This window comes from Macaca fascicularis, chromosome X (assembly GCF_037993035.2).
Source record: "Macaca fascicularis isolate 582-1 chromosome X, T2T-MFA8v1.1".
In the NCBI taxonomy this organism is placed as follows: domain Eukaryota; kingdom Metazoa; phylum Chordata; class Mammalia; order Primates; family Cercopithecidae; genus Macaca; species Macaca fascicularis.
Window position 1 is genome coordinate 94,688,243 of NC_088395.1, and position 10,406 is coordinate 94,698,648.

The 10,406-nt window shown below is 36.4% G+C and overlaps 1 pseudogene; it reads right to left on the minus strand.

Moving 5' to 3' along the window:
- Positions 1-3,792: 3,792 nt before the first annotated feature.
- LOC102125730 (transmembrane protein 184C pseudogene) lies at positions 3,793-5,080 on the minus strand (annotated as a pseudogene).
- Positions 5,081-10,406: the final 5,326 nt, after the last annotated feature.

Here is a 10,406-nt window from a genome sequence, read left to right on the forward strand (position 1 = left end):
GGTGCACAGGAGATTAAGTTGTATTCACACCTGCTAACACAGCATACATTCTACAGCCCATGAATTAAGAAGTAACTTTGTCTTTCGAGTCTTTTCAAGAAATACATTTCATAAGGCTATAGTTGCCAGAGATAGTGCTTTTTCTGATGGATCTGAGCAAAGTTAACAGAAAAAAATTCTGAAAATGGGATTAAGAACATTTGTAATGCATGGGAGGAAGTCAAAATATTAACATTAATAGGAATTTTGAAGAAGTTGATTCCACCTCTCATGAATGACTTTGAGGGGTTCAAGATTTCAATGGAAAAAAGTAACAGCAGATGTGGTGGAAATACCAAGAGAACTAGAATTAGAAGCAGAGCCTGAAAATGTAATTGAATTGCTGCACTCTCCTCATAAAACTTTAACAAACAAGGATTTGCTTCCTATGGATAAGCAAAGAAAGTGGTTTCTTAAGATAGAATCTACTCCTGGAGAAGAGTCTATGAACATTGTCAAAATGATTACAAAGGATTTTAGAGTATTCCATAAACTTAGTTGATAAAGGAGCAGCAGGATTTGAGAGGATTGACTCCAATTATGAAGCAAGTTCCACTGTGGATAAAATTCTATCAAACAGTGTCTCATGCTACTGAGAAATATGTTGTTAAAGGAAGAGTTAATCAATGCGGAAAATCTTGTTGTTGTCTTATTTTTAAAAATTGCTACAGACACCTCAACCTTCAGTAACCACCACCCTGAGCAGTAAGCAGCCATCAATATCTAGGCAAGACCTTCCACTGGCAAAAAGATCATGACTTGCTGAAAGCTCAGATAATTGTTATCATATTTTAGCAATAAAGCGCTTTCAAATTAAGGTATGCATTTTTTAGACATAAGATTTCTGCACATTTAATAAGCTACAGATTCATGTAAACATAACTTTTATATACACTGGGAAACCAAATATTTTGTATGACTCACTTTTTTGTGATATTGACTTTATTGCAGTGGTCCAGAACTGAACCCACAATATTTCTAAGATATGTCTGTACAAATCAAAATATCAAAAATACCGTTTCACACCTACTAGCATGGCTGCAACCAAACAAATTGAAAATGCCAAGTTTTGCAGGAAATATGGAGAAATTGAAACTCACAAGCACTGGTGATAGGAATGTAAAATGCTGGAGTTTCTGTGGAAAAGAGCTTGGTAGTTCCTCAAAATTAAATGTAGAATTAATATATGACCCAGAAATTCCATGCTAACGTATACCCCAAAAACTTGAAAACAGGAATTCAAAGAGATAAGTATACAAAACATTCATAACAGCATTTTTCATGACATCCAAAAGGTAGAAACAACCCATGTGTCCATCAACAGATGAATGGATAAACAAAAGTTGTATATCTATAGAATAGAACACTGTTTAGCCTAGAAAGTAATGAAGTTCTGATAGAGGCTGCAACATAATTGCACCTTGAAAACATTATGCTAAATGAAATGAACTAGATATTAAAGGAAAAATAGTGTATTATTTTACTTATATGGAATATTTAGAACAGGAAAATTGAGTGATAAAGAATACAGATTACACGTAACCAGGGAATAGGGAGAGAGGGAGCAGGAAATTGTTGCTTAATGCTTACTGAGTTTCTGTTTGGAGTAATAAAAACATCTTGTAAACAGATAGTAACGATGCTCGCACAACATTTTGAGTATTCAAAAACCACTGAATTGTGCATTAAAAATGGTTGAAGTGGTGAATTTTATGTTACATATATGTAATCACAAAAATAAGACTGAACAGATTACAGGATATTAAGGAAGTCTGGAAAACCTGTATTAAACATTATGTAGCAAAATATAATGTCTCAAATAATGTAGCAGAACTGTCTCCTTGCAGATCCCATTTGTCACCATCATTAGTGCTAAACACTGTAAATTCCATAGGTAACATCACTGATACTAGATATTGGGCATATTACTGAAACAGTTGCCTGTGGAAATGATATAGCTACTGCCACTACTACTTTCAGTTAATCAGGCTTGATGCTATCCAATCTTCATTTCTTAGTATAATTACCTTAATTTACTTAATTTTGTAGTATAATTACACTTAATTTTAAGACACGTACTTTTCACATTTTAATATCTAGGAAATCATAACACATATTATAATCAATAGCATAGTTTAATTGGAAGAATTTAAAAAATGTTCTTAATGGAACAGATAGTACTGGCGTGCCTTTTAATTGATGTTGTCTTATATTAGGTGAAATAAGTAACTTCTAAGTGGCTATAAAATGGATATGTCTGCTTGCTAGAGCCTGGGTCACATGACTGCACCTCCACTGAAAGTTGCGTAAAAGATATTTTCATCTTTTGTGGGGGAGAGTGAGTAGTGCCTTAAGGTGATAAATTCCTCAGTCATAGAAAATGGGTTCAAAATAATGATATGTTTTGTCTTTAGGAACTGATTTCAAAGTATTTGAAAATATTGGGGAAGCCAAAGTAACAGTATATGAAGGTTACATTCAGCCTATGTGGCATGTGACATTGGCTTATGATTTCTAGTTTATACGTTGCATAAAAATCTCTGATAAATGTGTGCATGAGAAAAGAACCAAGGACACACTACTTCAAATATTCCCGGTAAAACATTTCAGTAATTACAAATTCACCTCTTTTGTTGTTTTAGAAATCAATATTTTCTTATTGTTGTTTATGGAACTATCACAAAAAAAACAGTCGAATGTGTTGCTGAAGTCCAGATATAAATGTGTTTATCTTTTTTACATAGTTACATGACTTGATAAGTAAATGAGCTTGTTCATATGATATGTGTTTTTGTGGCATAGGTACTTAATGAATTCATACTAATTACAAACATGGAAACTGTGTAGTGTAGGGGCTATGCATAAAAATGGTGGAGTCATAGGGATTTGGGTTCAATCCACATTCCACTGTTTTCCAGTCGTGTGATATTGAGAAAATTATCTAACCTTTCGGAACCTCTATTCCCTTATCATTTTCATCTACAAAATAATAGAACCTACTCTAGATAGTGTTCGTGAAGATTAAATGAGCTAATATATGTCAAGAATAAAGGCCTAATACTATTAGCTATTGTGTTTAGTGATCATATCTTTAGTTATGTGTTCAATAATACTGACAAAAGAGATATCAAGTTCAATGGTCTGTGGTTTTCAAAACAGAAATATAATTTAATGGTTTTTATGGATGAATTTTCCTTCATTGAAACACATTGAGTTGAGGAATTGGGAAATAATTATCAGGTAAGCTTATACGACACACGATTATGATTAAGTTCCACTAATTTATATTTCTGCATTATGCTTCCTGTTAATTCCAGAACATTATATTCATGCAGCAGTAGTAGGAAGCACTGATTTTTTAATGTCCATCTCTTGATAAAGCAATCTAATATCAGGAAGATTTAGTTATGTTCTTTTCTGTCATTTGATTATGTGATACTCTAATGTTAAGAAATCAAGTCTAGGTCTAGGAAATTTAGACAGATTACCTTTGATGTACAAAACGTATGTGTATATATGTGTATATATATGTACACACACACAGGATTTTATATATATATATGAAAATATATATATGTGTATATATATATAAAAAATATATATATATATATCTCCAGTAGTTGTACCTGGCTTTCAGTTACTTTTGTGTTGAAATTTCCCATTATTCATGGCTTTTCCCAAGCACAAAATCCTGAGCCATGGAATATCAGGTAATGATACAATATCGTAATTGCAATTTGATTTCCACACTGTTCAGGAATCCACAGATTTATCTGAATTTTTTTCTCTCCTATAGTATTATTAAGTATTTCATCAGATATTTTAGGCATAGTAGCCGTAGTCTGGGGAGTGTCAGTGTGTCCAAATCCTTATAGTGATCCATGGGTCAAAGTAACATAAAAGAGGCTGTGGAAATTGCATCTCCATGATGATGATAATAAGCTTGTATGCTCATTCTGATTGTGATTCTGAGGAAACAAATTTTTCCTATGATGTCTCCTGACTGTCCATCCAATGTGCTTTATTTGTTCAAAAATACTAATATCTGAAACATCCCACATGGCAAGAAAGGAATCAGAGCATGAGCCATGTTCTGCTTCTTGGAGATATGGTTAATGAGAAAGGGTAGTGATGGGCAATAGCAACAAGGAACCTCTCAATGCAGATATAAAGTCCTGGATTCCCGGAACCACAGCTTCTACAGTTTGCCATTTCCATACATGCTTTTCATAAATAATGCCAACTTTTACCATCAAAGCAATAATTACTACTTGCCAAAAAGAAACAAAAAATACCAGCTTTACACAAAGAAATTTGCCAACATGTTGGATTGGGCTCAGTTCTTCCTTTAGATTTTTATAAAATAGTAGAAGACAATACATGTCAAACAATTGTGACATGTTGTTTATTATAACTAAATAAGTCTAAGTATATGAAAAGCTAATCATATATAGCAAGCAGTTCACAGATTAAAACAATGATGGTGGTGAATGGTCTGACAACTGTATACTGTAATATGCCTAGTTTGCCTAAACAGCAATACTTCTACCATAGACTATGGTAGACAGCAACATAAAGGAGGAAAATGTTTCAGCTGATCTTCAGCTTCAATAATTAGCACCAGATTTCAATAATAGTTAGTTAGATAATTGGTAAGGAATCTCATAAAGTTGTAAATGACATAAGCTTTATAGAATTCTCTGCAGGTATGCACATATATTGCAATGCTGGAGTATCCAATTATCTAAATTGTAAATGGGTACCATCCAAAGAATCCTTATGATTGATTTTTGTAATTTAGGTTGCATATAATGCACTAACTGTAGCAATATAACCCACAGTGATATAGGTATTGTCAACAGCAAAAACAATTCCAGCGATAAACCAAGCTTTTGGTGTGCATTTGAATCTCCAGTTTCTGTAGTCCCCACATTCATAAGGCAACCACAACCACTATGGACACCAGGTAGATGACTGCTAAAGTTCGAACCCACTGTCTCCAGTTCCTCCAGGTACAAGTGCAAAGCATGTTTTTGTACAAATCAGCTCTGAGTGGCAAGGGAAAGGAGCTTGAAGGAGATTGTAATGGGAACCCTGTCCTTTGTTTTGTCAACTCACATACTATGGAGAAAGAGCTGTTGTGTCATTTTACCAACAGCTTAAGCCACCTCCTTGGCCAGAACTGTGTTTGTGCTGCTGTTACTGCTGCAACTGAGGCCACTCAGGGTGCTACCTTGCACACTCCACTTCTGCCCCACAGCTACATGCCCGCTGGCTATTTTCTTTGAGGACTGAGATTCCTCCCTCTGGTGTCCCTTCACCCAATTCTGCTGGTAGATAAGGCCTCAGGATTTCCTCACTCATTCACATGGAACATCCCCTGTGATGGAACCCAAGGTCCAACCAGGACTTTTAATTTAATGTTTTTATTAATGAATGCATTAGATTACAACTTGGAAGAAATCCTGTATTAGTATCTCAACTGTCCTAAGAAGTGAGTTCTACAAGTTTCCACGAATAAACTTGATACTGAATCCCAAGGATACTTTACATATATTCATCATAAATGACTGCCTGCATTCTGAGTTTTGAGAGGTTCTGAAGTGCCTACCTACCTCCAAATATCTCTCACATCAGACTGCTGTAAAAGCTAAAATCAATACATTAGGACCACTGCTTTGGACAGCATATCTTTAGAAGGCCTAATATTAGTACTCAATTTTTATCAGGTAAACACATTCAGAGTACAGGATTGAAAAGAAAATTGAGGAGAAAACTTATTTTAGAAAGTTTGGAAGCAAATGGTGTTGACCCTAAGGTGAAACCAGACATCGTCTGCATGAGAATGGGGCACTGGGTTACCAAGTAGCTGAAAAGCTTCTTAATCTCTAAGGGTAAAAGTAAACCAGAAAATATCAAAGAAAAGCTAGTGTAGTTTAATGATCAGGGATGACAAATAGCATAAGAAAATTACTAGAGGTAAGTGGGTGGGTAAAAAAAAACTTTATTTGCTTCATACTAGCCGTGCCTACCCCTACTCGTCACCCCAGTCTTTTGGGTATAAATACAATTACACTTGAATTTGCTTAAGAGGAAAACAATCGGTAGCACTATTTAGCTGTGCTATTAAAAAAAATCTTCTCTCAGAGTATGGAATAAAATAATTGGAAGAAGCAGCAATCTATATGAGCAAGCATCCTCTACAGGAGATAACACAGGAATAGACTTGGGGAGGAGTTTCCCAAGACTAGAGGAAGAATCACAAAGAGTTCACATGAAATGTCTTTCTTCTGAAGTGCTCAAAAGACTGTGTGAACACAAAATACCTTGGAGGATGGCTATCATGGTGTCCTCAGGGTCTTCATTATGAGGTGAATACATTTTTTCTGGTTTTGCCTTGTACTGAATTCCTTACTAGAATATATGGTCAGGTACTCAAGCTCCTGTGTATTGCTAATGTGCCTCTATACATAAATAATACAAATTGTATATGAATGCCAAAGTGCATGATTTAATTATATCTTTAATGTCTCATCATATATTTGAAGTTCATATCATTTCATTGGTTTTCTTTCCAATTTTTCCCTTGGGTTAAAGACAAAGTCTAATAATGGAAAATAATGAAATTTCCTTCAGTTGAGAATGTCAATGTGGTTGGTATTCAGAATGGGTTTTCTAAAGGGAAGAAATTAAGCATGGAACTTTTAGTAAGACAAATATTACTATATATTAAATCTGGACTAAAATTTAGATGCTACTCCTTAGCTCTTAATGGTACTTAACGTGGCTATTTTTCTACAGCATAAAGTAATGTGGTTGGAGGCAAGGTGGGATAAATATAAAATCTTTTAGCCAATTGAAAGATATATCCACACAGTGATATTTTTAGTTTCAATTTTTATGATTGTATATGTGTGCATGTGATTGTACATGTGTGATGTAAATCATCCTTGCTACAGTACCTGCCTTAAAATTATTAGGTTGCCTTCCTTAACTCTCACTCTTAGTAGAGGTGATTCTGCTATAGGGCAGATTACCAATACAGCACTGCATCAACTAGCACTATTTGCTATGTCCATAGAGATATGTCATTACCTAAAGATCTCCAAAATGTCATTAACTAAAAAAGTTCAAGATATGGATATGAAAGATTAGCCAAATTTTAAAATATGTTTTCAGAATCCTCCATCCAGGAAGTTGGTCCTGTTATTATTACAATAACTGGGGCAAATATATCTATGCTTTCAGAAACTAGTGTGTAATATTTAGTTCACATAATGGATTATGACCTTTTCCTGAACCCTCTTCTTTCCCTTCCTACAAAATATAATAGGATTAAGAAATACCATATGTATTATTTTATACTGAGGAGCATTTCTTAGATATGCTAACAAAATGATGAAATTCTTTGCTTACAGAGTAACATCTTTCTGGCAGACTCTAATAGTGGGAAAATAAAACAAATTGCATCAACCTGTTCACTTTAGTGCAGTAGAAGATATATTTTTATCTTAATCCATTTATATAAATATTGGCAAACTTATGTAGGTAAACATTTATTGAGTAGGTAATCTGTGCCAGACACTGTTCTAGATCATATATGGGAATCATTAACCTGAATATGTTTACTAGAACATTCTATTATTAATAATGTCAGAGAAAAGAGGGAATACTGTATATAGTTTTGACTCTAACAGTGAGTCTATAGAACATGTAAGTTTATGTATACTAAATTATTTTATGTTTAAGATCACCAAACACTTCTTTATTGCCAAAGTCATGAGTAATTTTCAGTCTAATCTGCTGGCACACCATGATGTATACTTGTTATGGTACCATTTACCGGCTCCTCTCTTCAAGAAAATACTGCCCAGATGACTTATAGAACTGTGAGCTAAATAAATGCTTGTTGTCATAAGCTACTAAGTCTGGAGGGTTGTATGTAATGCAACAACAGTTATTTCAAGTTTGGGGCTATCCCTTGTGAATAGAACTGGTATAGACATTCTTGTATGATATGGTTTGTCTCTGTGTCCCCACCTGAATCTCATGTCAAATTGTAATTCCCAACAATGCGGGAGGGATCTAGCGGGAGGCCATTGACCATGGGGGCAGAATTTCCCCTTTCTCTTCTCATGAGACTGAGGGAGTTATCACGACATCTGTTTTTTTAAAAGTATGTAACACTTCCTCCTTTACTTTCTCTCTACCGCCACCGTGTGAGGATGTGCTTGCTTCTACTCTGCCTTCCACCATGATTGTAAGTTTCCTGAGGCTCCACAACCATGCCCCCCGTACGGTACAGGAACTGTGAGTCAATTAAACATCTTTTATTTATAAATTGTCCAGTCTCAGGTCGTTCTTTACAGCACTTTGAGAACTCACTAATACAGAGAATCAGTACTGACAGAGTGGCGGGTACTGCCATAAAGACACCTGAAGGTGTGGAAGTGACTTTGGAACTGAGTAAAGGGCAGAAGTTGGAACAGTTTGGAGGGACTAGAAGAAGACAGGAAGATGAGGGAAAGTTTGGAACTTCCTGGAGACTTGTTGAATGGCTGTGACCAAAATGCTGTTAGTGATATGAATGGTGAAGTCCAGGCTAAGGTGGTCTCAGACGGAGATGAAAAATTTATTGGGAACTGGAGTAAAGGTCAATCTTGCTATGCTTTAGCAGAGAGACTGGTGGCATTGTGTTCCTGCTCTAGAGATCTGTGGCACTTTGAACTTGAGAGAAATGATTTAGGGTATCCAGTGGAAGAAATTTCTAAGCAACAAAGCATTCAAGATGTGGCTTGGTTGCTTCTAAAATCCTATGCTCATTTGTTTAAACAAATTACCTGAAACTAGAATTTAAAAGAGAAGTAGAGCATAAAAGTTTAGAAAATTTGCAGCCTCAGTATGCAGTAGAAAAGCAAAATCCATTTTCTGAGGAGGAATTCAAGGCTGCAGAAATTTGCATAAGTAAATAAGAGCTGAATGTTATTAGCCATGTCAGTGGATATAATGCCTCCAGGGTATTTCAGAGACCTTTGCTGCAATCTTCCCATCACAGGCCTAGAGGTGCAGAAGAAAAAAAATGGTTTTGTGGGTCGGGGCCTTGCTTCTGTGTGCAGCCTTGAGACATGGTGCCCTGTGTCCTAGCTGCTTCAGCTTCAGCCATGGCTATAAGGGGTCAAGGTATACTTCAGGCCATTGCTTCAGAGGGTGAAAACCCCAAGCCTTGGTGGCTGTCACTCAGTGTTGGGCCTGCAGGTATGCAGAAGGCAAAAACTGAAGTTTGGGAACCTCTGCCTAGAATTCAGAGGATGTATGGAAATGCGTGATTGTTCAGGCAGAAATCTGCTGCAGGGGCAGAGCCCTCGTGTAGAACCTCTGCTAGGGCAGTGCAGAGGGAAAATGGGGGTTCAGAGCCTCCACACAGAGTCTCCACTAGGGCATGGCCTAGTGGAGCTGTGGGAAGAGGTCCACTGTCCCCCAGGCCCCAGAATGGTGGATTCACTGACAGCTTGCACCGTGCATCTAGAGAAGCCACAAGCACTCAACGCCAGCCCTTAAAGGCAGCCATGAGGGCTGTACCTAAAGAACAACAGGACTGTAGCTTCCCAGGGCCTTGGGAGCCCACCCTTTGCATCAGTGTGGCCTGGATGTGTAACATGGAGTTAAAGGATATTATTTATAGCTCTATGACTGCCCTGCTAGGTTTAGAGGTTTATTTTGCTGTGGTTAGGGACCATGGCCCGTGGCACAGCCTCAGGAGTTCCTGAGAACATGTGCCTAAGGTGATGAGTTACACCTTGGTTTTATACATGCTAGGGAGACAGAAGTTGCAGGCAAAGACATAAATAATATATGTAAGGTATACATATGTTATACCTTAATGTAAATAATTTATTTAAATTATACATTGGTTCCACCCAGAAAATTGGGACATCTTGAAGTGGTGGCTTCCAGGAAATAGGTGGATGTAAAGATTTTCTGATTCTTAATTCTCCCTGAAGAGCTGAATTCAGCATAAACAAATGCTTGAGTTTAGATATGGGAGTTGTGGAAATTAAGGTTTTTATCAGGTACATGAAGCCTCCATGTAGCAGACTCTAGGAAGAAAAGATGGTGAATGGCCCTTATCAGACCTTAAAAGATGTCAGAGTCGCTGGGAAAGACCTAGCAAGGGAAGAAGATTCTGTACGGAATGCAAATTTTTTCCCACAAGGAACAGATTTGCAAGGCCATTTCAGCATATGTCAAGGAAATATATTTGGGGGTAAATATTTTGATTTCCTTCAGGGACTCTTATCTGTCATATGATGCTATACCAGTTAGGTTGAAATTTGGTCATAGAATTATTGCTACAAAGAGTCTGTTTT